This window comes from Haemaphysalis longicornis, unplaced genomic scaffold, assembly GCF_048455015.1.
Source record: "Haemaphysalis longicornis isolate Haplotype H1 unplaced genomic scaffold, Haemaphysalis longicornis Haplotype H1 scaffold_4, whole genome shotgun sequence".
Lineage (NCBI taxonomy): Eukaryota > Metazoa > Arthropoda > Arachnida > Ixodida > Ixodidae > Haemaphysalis > Haemaphysalis longicornis.
The window spans coordinates 166,180,713-166,194,635 of NW_027526361.1; positions in this window are offsets into that span (position 1 = coordinate 166,180,713).

Below are 13,923 nucleotides of genomic sequence, written 5' to 3' on the forward strand. Positions count from 1 at the left end.
AAGCCACCGATCACGCGTATCCTGGGTCGCGAAGCGAACGATGATGCCTGAGATCCTGTCTGCCTTTGAAGGTAAATGATGTATTGGAGTGACAGATTGTTCGTTTAGAGGCTCAAGTGAAAGTTTGGGAGTGATGTCGTTTACTTTAGAAGAGGCATTCATCTTTGGTTTGCTTGATAACATGAATTTCAATGTTGAGTTTGCGGTGGTACTCCAATTCCTTTAGTGCAGCAGACATTTTGTAGAGGTCGTGTGCTGTATGCTAGTTTTTTCGAGTTTGGAGACTCCGGACTTCCGCGATTTGCTTTTATCGTCTAGCCTTGCGACATCAACAACAACTTTGTCATGTGTCTGGGACAATAACGCTGTCCTTGCTTTTTTCGAAATCAATATTGGCACAGTGTTATTTTACACAACACAGTAGTTACTTTCGGCGTTAGAACTCCCACAATAAGCGACGCCATGAAAGAGACCCCAATACACTGCTTTGATGCGTGGCCTCGGGGCAGAACACTGAATGGCCTACCGAAGGCGGGACACGGTCCTTCTGCAAAAGAGGAGAAAAACTATGAAAAACCATTGGGTGCGCCATTATGGCGCACCAGCGACTTTTCAGCCCCGCACCATCACATTCTTCGTTGAATTCCTGGACGCCAGAACGTTGCAAAATTAGCATATAGCCTTTCAAGGCACCTTCGCGTAGAGACAAATTTAGCGATATTTTTCTTTGAATTATTTTTCTAGAAGCGCTCCCTTCCGCGCCCTTCGCGTAGAGATAAATTTAGCGATATTTTTCTTTGAAATATTTTTCTAGAAGCGCTCCCTTCCGCGCCCTATTCAGAGGGAAGAAAAAATGAGAAACTGTTTACAATTGCAACTGCCCTCCACAAAAAAGAGCGAAAGAATTCCACTTGAAAATGCCATCGTGCTTTATTAGTTTTTCCTCTTTTCTATGCGGCCTCTAGGCGAACATACTTGCGGATTCCGCCCTTTTCCAATTACAGTAACTGCTCCTGAAATGGTCTTGAAAACTGCGTGTTCCCTTGCTGGCGATAGGGCGAAAAGACGGGATAGGGCCCGCATATCGCGAGAAATGGGGCACAGCTGGAGGAAAAGCGAGGGAACGCCCTAGCTGATCACAGTACCCCGAAAAAAGAAGGGAAAAGAAACGTTTCTCTCATTTTTTCAGAAGGGCCCTGCATAGGCCCCCTCAGCCTCCATGCACGACTCCGAAGATGCCATTATAGATGCAGATTTGAGTAATGCCTAGAGTAGCCTTCAAAACCCTGCGGCAGCGCTTATGTTCCTATAAACCATCTTCAATTCATATCGGCAAAAAGCGTGCTGAAACGCATCAGACATCACAAAAGGGCCAGAGCAAACGCAATTATTCAGCGCTCGAAGGAAGCACAAAAAAAAAACTACTGTTTGGACAAATTTCTTTCGGCTCCCAGGTACGCTAACGTGCATTTGCCTAGCAAGACATACATTTAGGGGGTGTTATACACCAACAGGCCAAAAAAATTAAAAAGAAACATTGACTGTGCCACACGCCAGCACATTGTCTTAGTCATTTTTCTGAATGGACAAATGTTGGGGTCGTTGGGATACCTAAACACCACCCCTAGCTGCACCCCTGCTCACCTGCTTTAAAGGCAAAAACAGTACGGCTTCTCCAGGCGATACATATCGAGAACTTCTTTTACTGCTATATAGTGTTTGTATATCTATATGGCGTTAGTTTCTTAGTCTACTGGAACTAATTTCCTCGACAGGCAGACAAGGGACTACCTGGAGCAAGCCGGCAACATAACGTGGGATAGGTCTCCAGCTTCAAGGCAGCTGCGCCGCCTTCCCCGGATTCACAAGTGGTACAACAGCCATTTCGTGCTACGGTTGAGGCGCACGAGGCCAGCTTCACGGAATGCTCACCTGATGGCACATTGACGTCAGTATCGCATCTTCGAAACAACCTACACGTGCGTGGTCGCAAGGCGATGCAGCAGATATGGACCGCTTGACTGATAGCATCGCCACCTGTCGGCATTGGGAGACATCATCAGACGAATGGCTGCTTGAGCGCTTGCTGCGTGACGGCCATTTGCGTTCCGGTGCCGACATGGGAACCAGGCGCTTACAGCTCCTATTTCTTCAGGTTGGTGTTTTCTATCGATACAAAAGAACTACAGTAATCCCAAATTCGGTACCGGAGCCCACTGGACCCCTTCAGAGATTTTTTGCTTTTTGCGTGTTGGAGTCATCTTCTGTGTTGAGCGTATTGAAATCACGGTTATTACTGGCCGGCGATGTTGAGGAAAACCCCGGCCCGCTATCAAAAAAATTGGAACAGGAACTCATGGAAACGCTTCGCGACTTGCCAAAGATGTTACAAAGTCAAGACATGTTACCAAAAGGGTTCGATGCGCTGAAAACACAGAACGAAATGCTAATCAAGAAAATCGCAGACCTTGAAACGGAAATTGATAAACTCGTAGGATCACCCCCTTCAGGTCTACATGTTGAAAGTGAAGAAATACGTACGCTAAGTAACCAACTTGCACATCCGATGCGAAAGGTTTTCAGAACACAGGATGACATTGAAAATCGCTCCCGCAGGAATAACCTTCTGTTTTTTGGTGTGGAAGGAGAGGAAAAAGAGACATGGGATGAATCAGAGGCCAGGGTTATATCGCTTTGCGCTGAACAATTGCAGGGTACAGTGAACCCGGCATCAATAAAAAGGGCTCACAGAATGGGCAAGCCTAACGATGATAATCCCCGACCAATAATTGTGTGAAGTTCGCTCTTTTTAAGGACAAGCAACGAGTGCACTCTTCGGCGTCAAAATTAAAAGGTGCAAAAATTTCAATAAGTCAGGATTATTCTAGAAACATTCGACAAGAAAAAGAAAAGCTTATCGCTTTTGCACGGGAACGCGGTACCAAAATTAAACTTAGGTACAATGAGCTCACGCTAAATGGCAAGACCTACTCGTACGATGGCACCAGTGATTCGGTTTGTGTGTGCGCTCAACAGCAGCCGACGCATACGATGTCTCACCGAAATAATGCTTCTTTCGATAACATGCCTTTTGTTCTTGTGAACTGCCGCAGCTTGAAAAACAAAACCAGTGAAATTCAAAGCCTGGTCAGCATCACGCAACCGCATATTATTATTGGAACCTAATCCTGGCTAGATGGTGACATTTCAAGTAATGAAGTGTTTCTTTCGTGGTATACCAGCTACCGGGAAGATCGCAATACGCGAGGTGGTGGCGTGTTTATTCTAGTACGCGATACTGTACAGAGTATTCCGGTCCGTGGTGATGACACTTCTTCCGAATCTGTGTGGTGTAGAGTAATATTTCCGGACGGACGGAATATTGTTGTCGGTTCTTTTTATCGACCCCCTGGTGGTGTCAGCAAAGCCCCCCTTCTTAGTTTATCGAGATCTCTTTCTTGCCTTTTGTTTCTTGAACGCGGAAGTGTTTTTGCGTTTTCCTCAAAATTAAAAAATAAGATATGTAACTCTTAAGAGTTAGAACCTTTTTCTTAAATTTGGCGCCCTTACAAGCAGCCTAGCTACGCTTTTCTAAACTTTTCCACCTCTTAAATATTTCACTTTCTTGAACTGTTATTAATAAGAGCATAATGCCTCGTTACTGGCCTTTCGTCAGATATTGTTCTTCTTGGTGGTGATTTTAACATGCCTGACGTTACCTGGAATGATACACTTCCGGTTGAAAATATTCGAAGCGCAATTCACACTGCATTTTTTGAAATTATTCGTGCATATGGTCTTTTCCAGTCGGTAAATTTTCCTGTTAGGATTACAGCTTCTGGAAGTAGTGTACTGGATCTGGTATTCAGCAACCAAAATGATTTTGTTCAGTCGGTTACACCATTACCAGGAATTAGCGATCATGAAGTTGTAAGTGGTACATTAATGTGGAAGCGGGTCAAAAATAGTAGACCTGGCTAAAATGGGCGAACTACTGCAAGACGATTGTACGTACGAAAGAGTAAAACGTGATCCCACAAGGAAAATTGAGAGCGAACGGAACAATCTTTTGACGGATGTCTTCAAATATGTTCCCCCTCAAAGCAAGAATCTGTACTACAGGCTCTTATGTCACAATGGTTCAGCTCCAGCCATCTAGGGTGTCCCCAAGATTCATAAGCCCAACGTTCCTTTGCGGCCTATTGTCGACTTTACCCGATCCCCTCTGTATAATCTGTCCAAATATCTGCACAGCATACTGCGGCCCCTTGTTGGGACGACAGAGAACTACGTGATGAATTCTGGTCACTTTGTAACGGTGCTACGCGACATCAACATCCAGGACGATGACATAATGGTGTGTTTCCACGTGAAATTTATGTTCACTTGTGTACCCGTGGAATTCGCGGTCCAACTAGTGCTGTGAGAAGGTGCTCGAGAACGACGAGACGCTCGCCAACCGCACTCTGATTGAAGTTGCTGACCTCTGCCGCCTCTTGAGCGTCTGCTTGCGGAGCACATATTTCGTTTTTAACAAGGAATTTTACAGGCAGGTGTTCAGTACAGCGATGGGTGCTTCACATTCGGTGACGTGCGCAAACCTCGCTTTGGAAGCCATCGAGAGGACCGCGCTCAGCTTGTTTAGTCATCGTCCAAAAATATTTGTACGCTACGTGGATGACTCTTTCTGTGTTGTAAAGCGGTAAGACGCGCCAGTACTCTTGCAATACCTGAACTCCGTCCAGCCAACGGTACAGTTCACGATGGAAGAGGAGGTTGACGGCCGCATCGCTTTTCTCGATGTTGAAGTACAACGCAAGGAAACGGGCTTCGTGACGACGGTCTACCGGAAGCCCAACGCATATCGGTCAGTACCTGGATTTCGCTTCGGCGCACCAGGTCGGACACACGCGCTCTGTGGCCTCGGCGCCCTTCTCACGCGCCCAACGCCTGTGCTCTTCTTCCAAGGCGCGGAAGTCAGAAGTAAAGAACAAAGGACCTCGCAAGCAACGGCTATCCCTGACAAGTCCTAAGCGCTCAGCAACGCAGATCGGCAAACCCACCGACTTCACCGAGAAAGCAGCGTAAGCGCGCTGCTATCCCTTACGCTGTCGGTGTAAGCGAAACGGTATCACGGATTTTCAGTGATACGACGTCCAAGTTTGCCACGTGCCTACAAGTAAGCTCGGGCAGCAACTTGTACACGCCAAAGACGCGCTAGAACGTGAAAGATTCCACAGGGTGGCCTATGAGATCCCTTGCCAGACTTGCTACGCAGCCTATATTGGTGAAACCGGAAACTTCAAGAGGCGCCTAAAGAAGCACAAAAACGACGTTGCTAACGGCCACACCCAGCTAAACGTCTCGGCAGAGCACAAAAACGCAACCGGTCATGTCATCGTTTGGGACTCGGCCAGAATCATTGCCACCGAGAAAATATTATCAACGCGCCTACTCCGAGAATTATTCCATATCCAATAAACCCCGCACGCTCTCAATCGGACACGTGGGCCCATGCCTACGACATACGCATGCGCTTTGCAACGTTCCACTGATGTATAATTACGGCCGAGCCGCTTTTAGTATCATATGTGAGTAAGGGACCCGTACGGGCCCCGAAACGTCATTGTTTTTACCTATTGTTTTTACTTTTTGGCGAGCGTGAGTTGGTTCCCGGAAATGTTATTTCCTCACCAGATGAGTTTTTGTCGAACTTTGGACTAAACAGTAGACCATGTCCACGAAACATTTATTTATATGACAAGGGCAATTACGATTCCTTGAGGGCAGAATTGAGTTCTTCCTTGCCGTCCTTTGTTTACTACAGCCAATACCTGGACATCGAGAGCTTATGGACAACATTTAAGGATAAAATAATTTCATTAACAAATAAGTTTGTCCCATCAAAAAGACAGAAACCGCGCGTCCACAAACCTTGGATGACAAAAGAGTTACGAACGTCCATAAAAAGAAAGGCTAGAATGTACAAGACATTTAGACGAACAAAAAGCCCCAACCTATACGCTAAACTAAAAGAATTTAGTATGAAGCTTAAAAACGACCTGAAACTTTCAAAGCGCCGATATTTATCATCCCTAGCTGATAGAATGAAGAAAAACCCCAAAGAAGTATGGCGTTATATCAAAAATAACAAGAAGGACCCCGTTGGCATTCCTGCTATCACGGATAACAGCAAATTACTGATAGATAATTTCACTAAAGCCGAGTGCTTTAAGGCATATTTTTATTCAATGTTTTCAGCTCAAAATCCCACTTTTGTGTCTCATTCGCTTCCACAATTGCCAGATATTAATGACATTGTTATTACCGACCGGGCGTGACGGCATCACTCAGTAATCTTAATCCATACTCCGCGTATGGCCCTGGTGGTATCTCAAACCACATTTTAAAGCGCTGCGCAGCCGCAGTAGCTCCTTTCTTAGATCTAATTTTGAATGTGTCACTCCAAACTGAAATGCTACCTCGTGATCGCAAAAGTGCAAATGTCACACCCATGCACAAAGCTGGGGACCGGAATCAAGTATGCAATTATAGACTGGTACCTTTAACGTCAGTCCGCTGTAAGACACTTGAGCATATTTTGTACTCGTCTATCATAAGACATCTTGAGGGAAATCATTTCTTTTCGCCAGCTCAGCTTGGTTTTCGCTCTGGTTTATCGAGTGTCACACAATTAACTGAGTTCGTTCACGATGTTCCCTTCTCTTTCGACCAGGGCCTGCAAGTAGACGCAGTATTTTAGATTTTAAAAAGGCGTTTGACATAGTGCCACACGACCTCGTGTTGCATAAGTTATCACTTTTGGGAATCCCTAGTCGCCTTCTTGGTGGGTTAGAACAGTATCTTATTGCACGGGAACAACGGGTAGTCACAAGTGGGACTTCACCATCACCAGTGGAAGTTCTGTCTGGCGTGCCCCAGGGATCAGTTCTTGGGCCGCTGCTGTTTTTGGTTTTTGTCAATGATTTACCCAATGGTATCCGGTCAAATATCAGATTGTACACCGATGACTGCGTCTTGTACTACCCTGTCAAGAGTTTCAGTGATTCACATGTATTACAAGCAGATTTATTCAAAGTATCAGAATGGTGTGCGCAATGGCAGATGAATTTAAACATAGCTAAATTCTACCATGTAACATTTACTAATAAGAAAAAATCACTGCCATGTAGCTATCTTTTAAACAATGATGTATTACAAAGTGTACAAGAAATGAAATATCTAGGTGTAATATTGAACTCTAAATTAAATTGGACAGACCATATTCATGCAACAGCTGCAAAGGCTTCTCGGCTCTTGTACGTTTTTCAGAGAAATTTCAAACATTCCCCTCAATCACTAAAAGAACACTTTATTTCACCAACATTAGGCCTATTTCGGAATACGCGTACGCAGTGTGGGACCCATATACGGAAGTGTTGAAAGAACAGCTGGAAAAAGTACACAAGCGTGCAGCCAGATTTGTTACAGGTAACTTCAACTTCAATGTAAGAAGCTCTGTCATCCGAGATAACTTAGGGTGGCAAACATTATGCTCGCATAGAAAAAATTTGTAGATTAAAGCTTCACCATAACATTAAGATAGGATCAACTGGAATAAACAAAAACACTTACCTAAAATCGCCGAATTACGTGTCCGCATGAAGAGACAATTCAAAAAAAATTTAACCGTACCAGTGCCGCATCAATGTATTGAAGTATTCCTTCTGTCCCAATACAAATAACGATTGGAACGTGCTCCCGAATGAAATTGTGCGCTCACCGATTGTTTTGACTGCTCTTGAAAGTGTTTCCTGAATGCTAACATTTGATTCACTGCTTTTGACCGTATATTGTTGCTATGTTCTAAATTATGTTCTGTTGCTAAGTTCTGCTGCGTTCTGATTACCGAGACAAACCTGTATTCTGATTCTATAGCTTGCATTTCTATGATTACTTGTGTTTTTTGCGATTAATAATTAACCCCCCTACAAAAATTCCCAATGGGCGCTGTAGGTATTTGTAATAAAAAAAGTGACCTTTGACACCCGAGCTTTGCAGAAAGAGTTCTCAGTGACTCGGTGAACATTGTGGTGTGGGTCTGGCCTCCACACGTACGATCCTCCACAGGCATGTCCCCGGCGCCGGTGTGGTAGGCAGGCAAGCAACCGACGGCAACCTCAAAGCGGGTTTATCCTTAAAGCGCCCTTGTGCTCTCGCCTGCTACGTCGTCTATGGGTCCCGCGTTGCTCGAGCAGTCGGAGTAGCTCGACAACGGCGTAACCGGTGGATTATGGCAGGTTCTGGTTGGAAGGGATCCTACGCCGCCGCACAGCTTAATGTCCCCGCTCGGCGCAAGCACCCGCCTGCGCCGAGCGCCGCCGAAGCAGCTCCACGCCGGGTGATCCCTCGAGCTCCGTGCTGGCGCCAAAGCGATGGCACCATCTACCCGGGTGCAAGAGAACCTCGCCGTAGTTGCCACACTATTTCTACTAGTTTCCCCCAAGGTTGGTGCCGTCTTCGAGCGCCTCACGCGCCTTATTTTCAATTCTCACAACCTCTTCTACACACGTTCCGTCAGGCTCGCACGTTGCGCGGTGTGAAGTTTGTGCGCCACGCATGTGGTCAGCAGCTGACAACGTGCTGGTATAGCGTGGAACGTCTTTGGCAGCTACTTTGAAGACCCGCGGTCAAATCCCATTTGCATTCAAATGTACTTTGGATGATTTGATTGTATGGTTTAACGCGCCGATGCAACGCAGGCGATGAGGCCCGCCGTAGTGGAGGGATACGGATTAATTTTGACCACCTGGGGATCTTTGCCGTGCGACGAAATCTCGTACACACGGGCGTTTTTGCTTTTCGCCTCCATCAGAAAAGCGGCCTCCGTGGCTGCCGCGGCCGGGAATCTCGTGCTCAGCAGCGCAACGCCTTACCCACTGAGCCACCACGCCGGTACATTCAAATGTGTTTTATTTACTTATTCACGCCGGTGTTAGCGCCCGCGTTGCAACTCCCAACTCACTTGCTGCAGCGAACCCGCGTCGTCCTCATCTCTTCGGCCACAAAGCCTTGGTATGTCGATATCCCGTTGTCACAGCTTTTGTCTTTCTTTTGCTATTAACACGTGTTTGTGCCATGTGTAAAGGGAAAATGGAGCAGACGAACCTTCTCAACACGTCATCAACCGTGACGCGTATATAGGCTTTGATTCCGTACGCAGCCAATAGTATTAGCGCCCGCGTTGCAACTCCCCACTCTCTTCCTGCAGTGAACTCGCGTCGTCTTAATCTCTACGGCTACAAAGCCTCGGTTCGTCGACCCGGCGATCTGACGTCTTTAGCCTTTTTTGTCGCTATGCACGAATGTTTGCGCCCGCTGTAAGGGGAGAAGAGAGCAGACGATCCTGCTCGAAATGTTATAATCCGTGCGACGTGTTACACTTTGATTTCGCAGGCAGCCAACAGCATTAACACCCGTATTGCAACTCCCAACTCGCTTCCCGCAGCTACAAAGCCTTGGTTAGCAAGCGCTAACCACCATCTGAGATTTTAACTGGCGGAATACGCGCAGATTTAATTTGAAAATATATACGCGAAGGTTTCCTTCTTCTCTCCTCTTCTGTTTCTTCCCTTTTACTTCTTTATTTCTGTCAAAACATCCCAAGTATGGAGTGCTTCCTTGTCCGGAAGTAAAACACCATCCCGGATACCTGAAGGGCTACACAAGATAGGTGCAACCATGCTAGAAGGGCTCTTAGGCACACAAACAGCCCTCAATCACCAGATTAGGATCTCGCCACCCTGGCTCTGGCCCCCACGACCGACCAACTTACATTTCGGCCCGCAGTCCCCAGCAGCTCTAGAGCACCTGTCCTCGGCGGCGGTTAGAACTATACAGCAGACGGTGCTAAGAATGTCTGGGTCCGGACAGGCCGCCTTTAAAACTTGAACTTGACAACAGCGTTGCGGATTCCACTCCGTATTTGGAATCATTCCGGATTCATTCCACCTTTTTGAGGTGCCGGAATGGAATGGGAATTGAATTAGGACAATGGCTGGACGGATGGAATGGGAATTTAATTAAGCGCATTCTCCCGGAATGGAATGGGAATGGAATAGTATTTTTTAAACGACGACGTCAAGGTCCCTGGCGCCCTCCGGCTGCTTAATTAGTCTGTGGCGACTACTGCGTCGGTATATCTCAAATGAAGCACCGGCGATGAAAACGAGAACGTATACCCGGCATCTCGAATAACCTAATCCGCGCAGCCTGCGGCAGCGCAAGCGCGTTTGGCCGCCGGGCCGGTGACGATGTTAGGTCGGCTCATCAGGCTGTTGCAGGCTTTTTGAGGCATAGACTGTCCATGGCGCCGATGGCAGACCGGCGTGTCAGTTGCGGGCGCCATGTATGAAGGCCAGCAAGCGCGGAATATCCTCCAGAAGGAGGAGGGGGACAATACGAACGGCACGCATCCGAAGCCGCGTTGTTTTTCACATCAAGATGATGCTGCGAAACATTGGAACTAGCAATATAAAGCATTCGCGCATGAAACATGAAACAACGAGTCTGCTTGGCGTTCTTTTCTCACCCTCCGTGCCCGGCGCAGAATGAATAGCGTTGTAGCTTGTAAGCCGACCTGGTAGGCATCTCCCAGGAATGCGGCGCCAACCTCTCGGCCCACATGTCCGTCTGTTGCAGCGGGGCCCCGGGGCTCCAGGAAATCAAAACCAAGGCGGTAAAAATAAAATGTGGTAATGTTATGGAGGTCACTCTGAAGTATGGAAGTGTCAGAATCTGCAGTAATAGTTGTGTAAATAACGCAGTCATCTGCGAGCAACCTAATGATTGAAGTAACTACTGCAGGCAAGTCATTAACATAAATCAAGAAGAGCAAAGGACCCACCATGGAACCCTGTGGTACCCCTGATGTCACTAGAGAGTGAGGTGAATCAAATTCATTGGCAGATAGAAACGTGAGTTCTATTAGATAAAAAAATTTCAATCAAAGAAAGAATGTTTGGATCAACATTTAGTTTCCTTAACTTCATGCATAGTAATTGGTGATTAACTGAATCAGAAGCCTTAGAGAAATCAATAAAAAGCAGACGATGCAATTCCGTTATCAGCAGCATTGGCAATGTCATGTATAAAACAAATAAGTTGAGTCTCACAAATAATTTTTTTACGGAATACAGGTTGCTTAGGGGGGAAAAATGAGTTATCTTCCAGAAATTTAACCAAATTAGAATATATTATATGCTCAAAAATCTTACAAGAAACACTCGTTATTGATATCGGCCTGTAATTAAGTGGGGGAAATGGATCACCAGATTTAAACAATGGCACAATTTTACCGATCTTCCAATCGTTAGGTAATAAGCCCGTAATATAGCATTGATGAAATAGATTGCATAATATCACAGCGGAGTACATCTCTGTATTTTTTAAAAACTTTGCGTTGATGCCATCTACACCTGATGACGACGACATTTTTAAGTCTCTAATCAATTTTACCACACCATCCAAATCGAAGAGTACAGCATCCATAGTAGGAAAATCAGCATGAAGAAAATGTGGCATTTCAACAACAGCGGAGTGCGAAAATGATTTTGAAAATACCGAGTTTAACATAACACTGAGACGGTGCGATTGCGGTACCCTCACAATCGGTTAATGAAACAGTATTCACTGGTTTGCTACCAGCAATGTTCCAAAATTTCTTTGGATTGTCAACAAGGAGCGTAGGGAGTGTACCATGAAAATTAACACGTTTGGAATCCTTAAGCGCATTTTTATAAATGGCTGAGCACGCTCGATATGCGGACAAACAATCAAAGCTATCATTTCTTTTGGCTTTACGAAACAGCCGCTTTTTTTGTTATATAAGCGTTTCAGCGATACGTTGAACCAAGGGGATCGATGCTTACAGGCAGTTACGCGCAGTGGTGTTTACGTATTTACAAGGTACTCTATTTTACACTTGAAATGTAGCCATTTGCTCTCAACAGACCGTTCGAAAAAGTTGGGCATGTAACTGTCCAAAAAACTTGCAAGTTCATGGTGAATAGATGAAAAATCAGCCTTACTGTAGTCTAGAATTTATTTAGATTTTGTTGGAGGATGAGCAATTACGCCTTTGAGGGCAACGTTGATCAAGAGGTGATCGCTTAAGCCAGGTAAAAATAATAAGGAATGAATAAGATCAGGACACGCAGTTAGAATAAGGTCCAGTGGTTAGCGCTTGTATCAGAAATCCTTGGTTCATTTATAATTTGGGTGAGACCAAAATCTGAGCATAAATTAATAAAACTCACCGCTTCATTAGTTAAACCAGGAGTGGCAAGATCAGAAACGGGCCACGTAATTTTGAAAAATTGAAGTCACCAGCAGAGTTATAGGAGCATATGGGAAACGAAGGATAACACTGTTTAGTGCATCCTGAAGGTCAGCAAAAAATGTCAAAGAAGCAGGGGGGGCCGATAGCATGCGCATAGTACGGAGTCGCGGTAGCTAATGCGCATGCACGCGCAAACAAATTCAAGGCAAGATTGTAAGGGTACGTGAAAAGACGAAATGCTGTCAGCAACCGCGATTAGTACGCCTCCTCCTGATCTTTCACAACGGTAAGCTCGAAACAAATTGAAATGCTTTTCCTTGTTAAACACTTCGTTGTTTGGAATTTTGGCTGATAACCAGGTTTCAGTAAGGACTATAATATCAGCACCGCAAGTGTCGACAAATGATGACAGGTCGTCCCGCTTACTCATAACCCTGCGGACATTAGTAAAAACAAACTTAGCATCAGTCGTAGAATTTAGGAGGCGATTTGGGCATAGCTATGCGGAAAGCTCGTCTTTTGATGCGGAAACACTAGTTTCACTATCCTGAGCCGGGGTGTCGTTCTGGGAATCAATTTCGGAGACGCAGTCGGCCGAAGGAACATACACGTAGCATTTTTTGTTAATGAACAATTTGTTGTACCTAGCAGAGTACTGCTCGCCACTGGCCTTTCCGAACTCGATAAGCTTTCTCCGCCATGCACGTGTGGCAACACAGAAGTCTTCGTTTACGCCAACACCTCCCTTTTTAAGCTTTTTTCGGGCAGATAAAATGGCTTCTTTAGTTTTAAAGCTCGAAAATCTTACAATCAATGAACGGCACTTATCGGAAGAAAATTTTCCCCGCCGATGCGCTCGTGAAATAGCCTCATCAGAAAGCTGCAGTTTTAAAGTGGATCGCAACAGCTCTCGCACCTTTTTTTCAGAATCCTCCCATGTCTCATTCGTGTTATGAGGAAATCCATGAAATAAGAAGTTCTCGCGCCGGGATCTGTCTTTAAACTCATCAAGACGACAAGCGAGGGAAGCATTTTCGGTGCGTACAGCGTCACATACTGTGCGGGTTGTGTCAAGGTCACTTTGGCCTTCAATTGCAGCTAATTTATCTTCAACAGCTAACAGCCTTGTATTAACGTCTGACATTTGTTCCTCGAGACTCAGCTGAATCGCCTTCACATTAGACAGCTGCGACAATACTTCGGCATGGTTTTGATCAATCTTCTCGCCTAGTGCTTTCAACAGGTATTGGAAGTCTGGCTTTAGTTTGCCCCGGATTAAGCTCAACATAACCTCCCAGCAAGAAAAGCTTTGCAACAAAAATACATCTGCACTTAGCACAAAGCGGGCATGGCAGCACAATCAGAAAACGGTTATCACTCCGGTAACATTTTGTATACCGATAGCACCGAACCTGCAGAACGAAGCAAAAAGGGTTGGTGGACATGCTGTCGGTTTTGCTGCTACCATGCCCACTGATGATTCCCGGTGTTCGAACGTCCTTTATAGGGCCTTGCTCAGTCACGTGATGGGATGTCACCGAAGTGGTCGTCCATGTCTGCGCAGGCACAGCCCAACAGTGTCG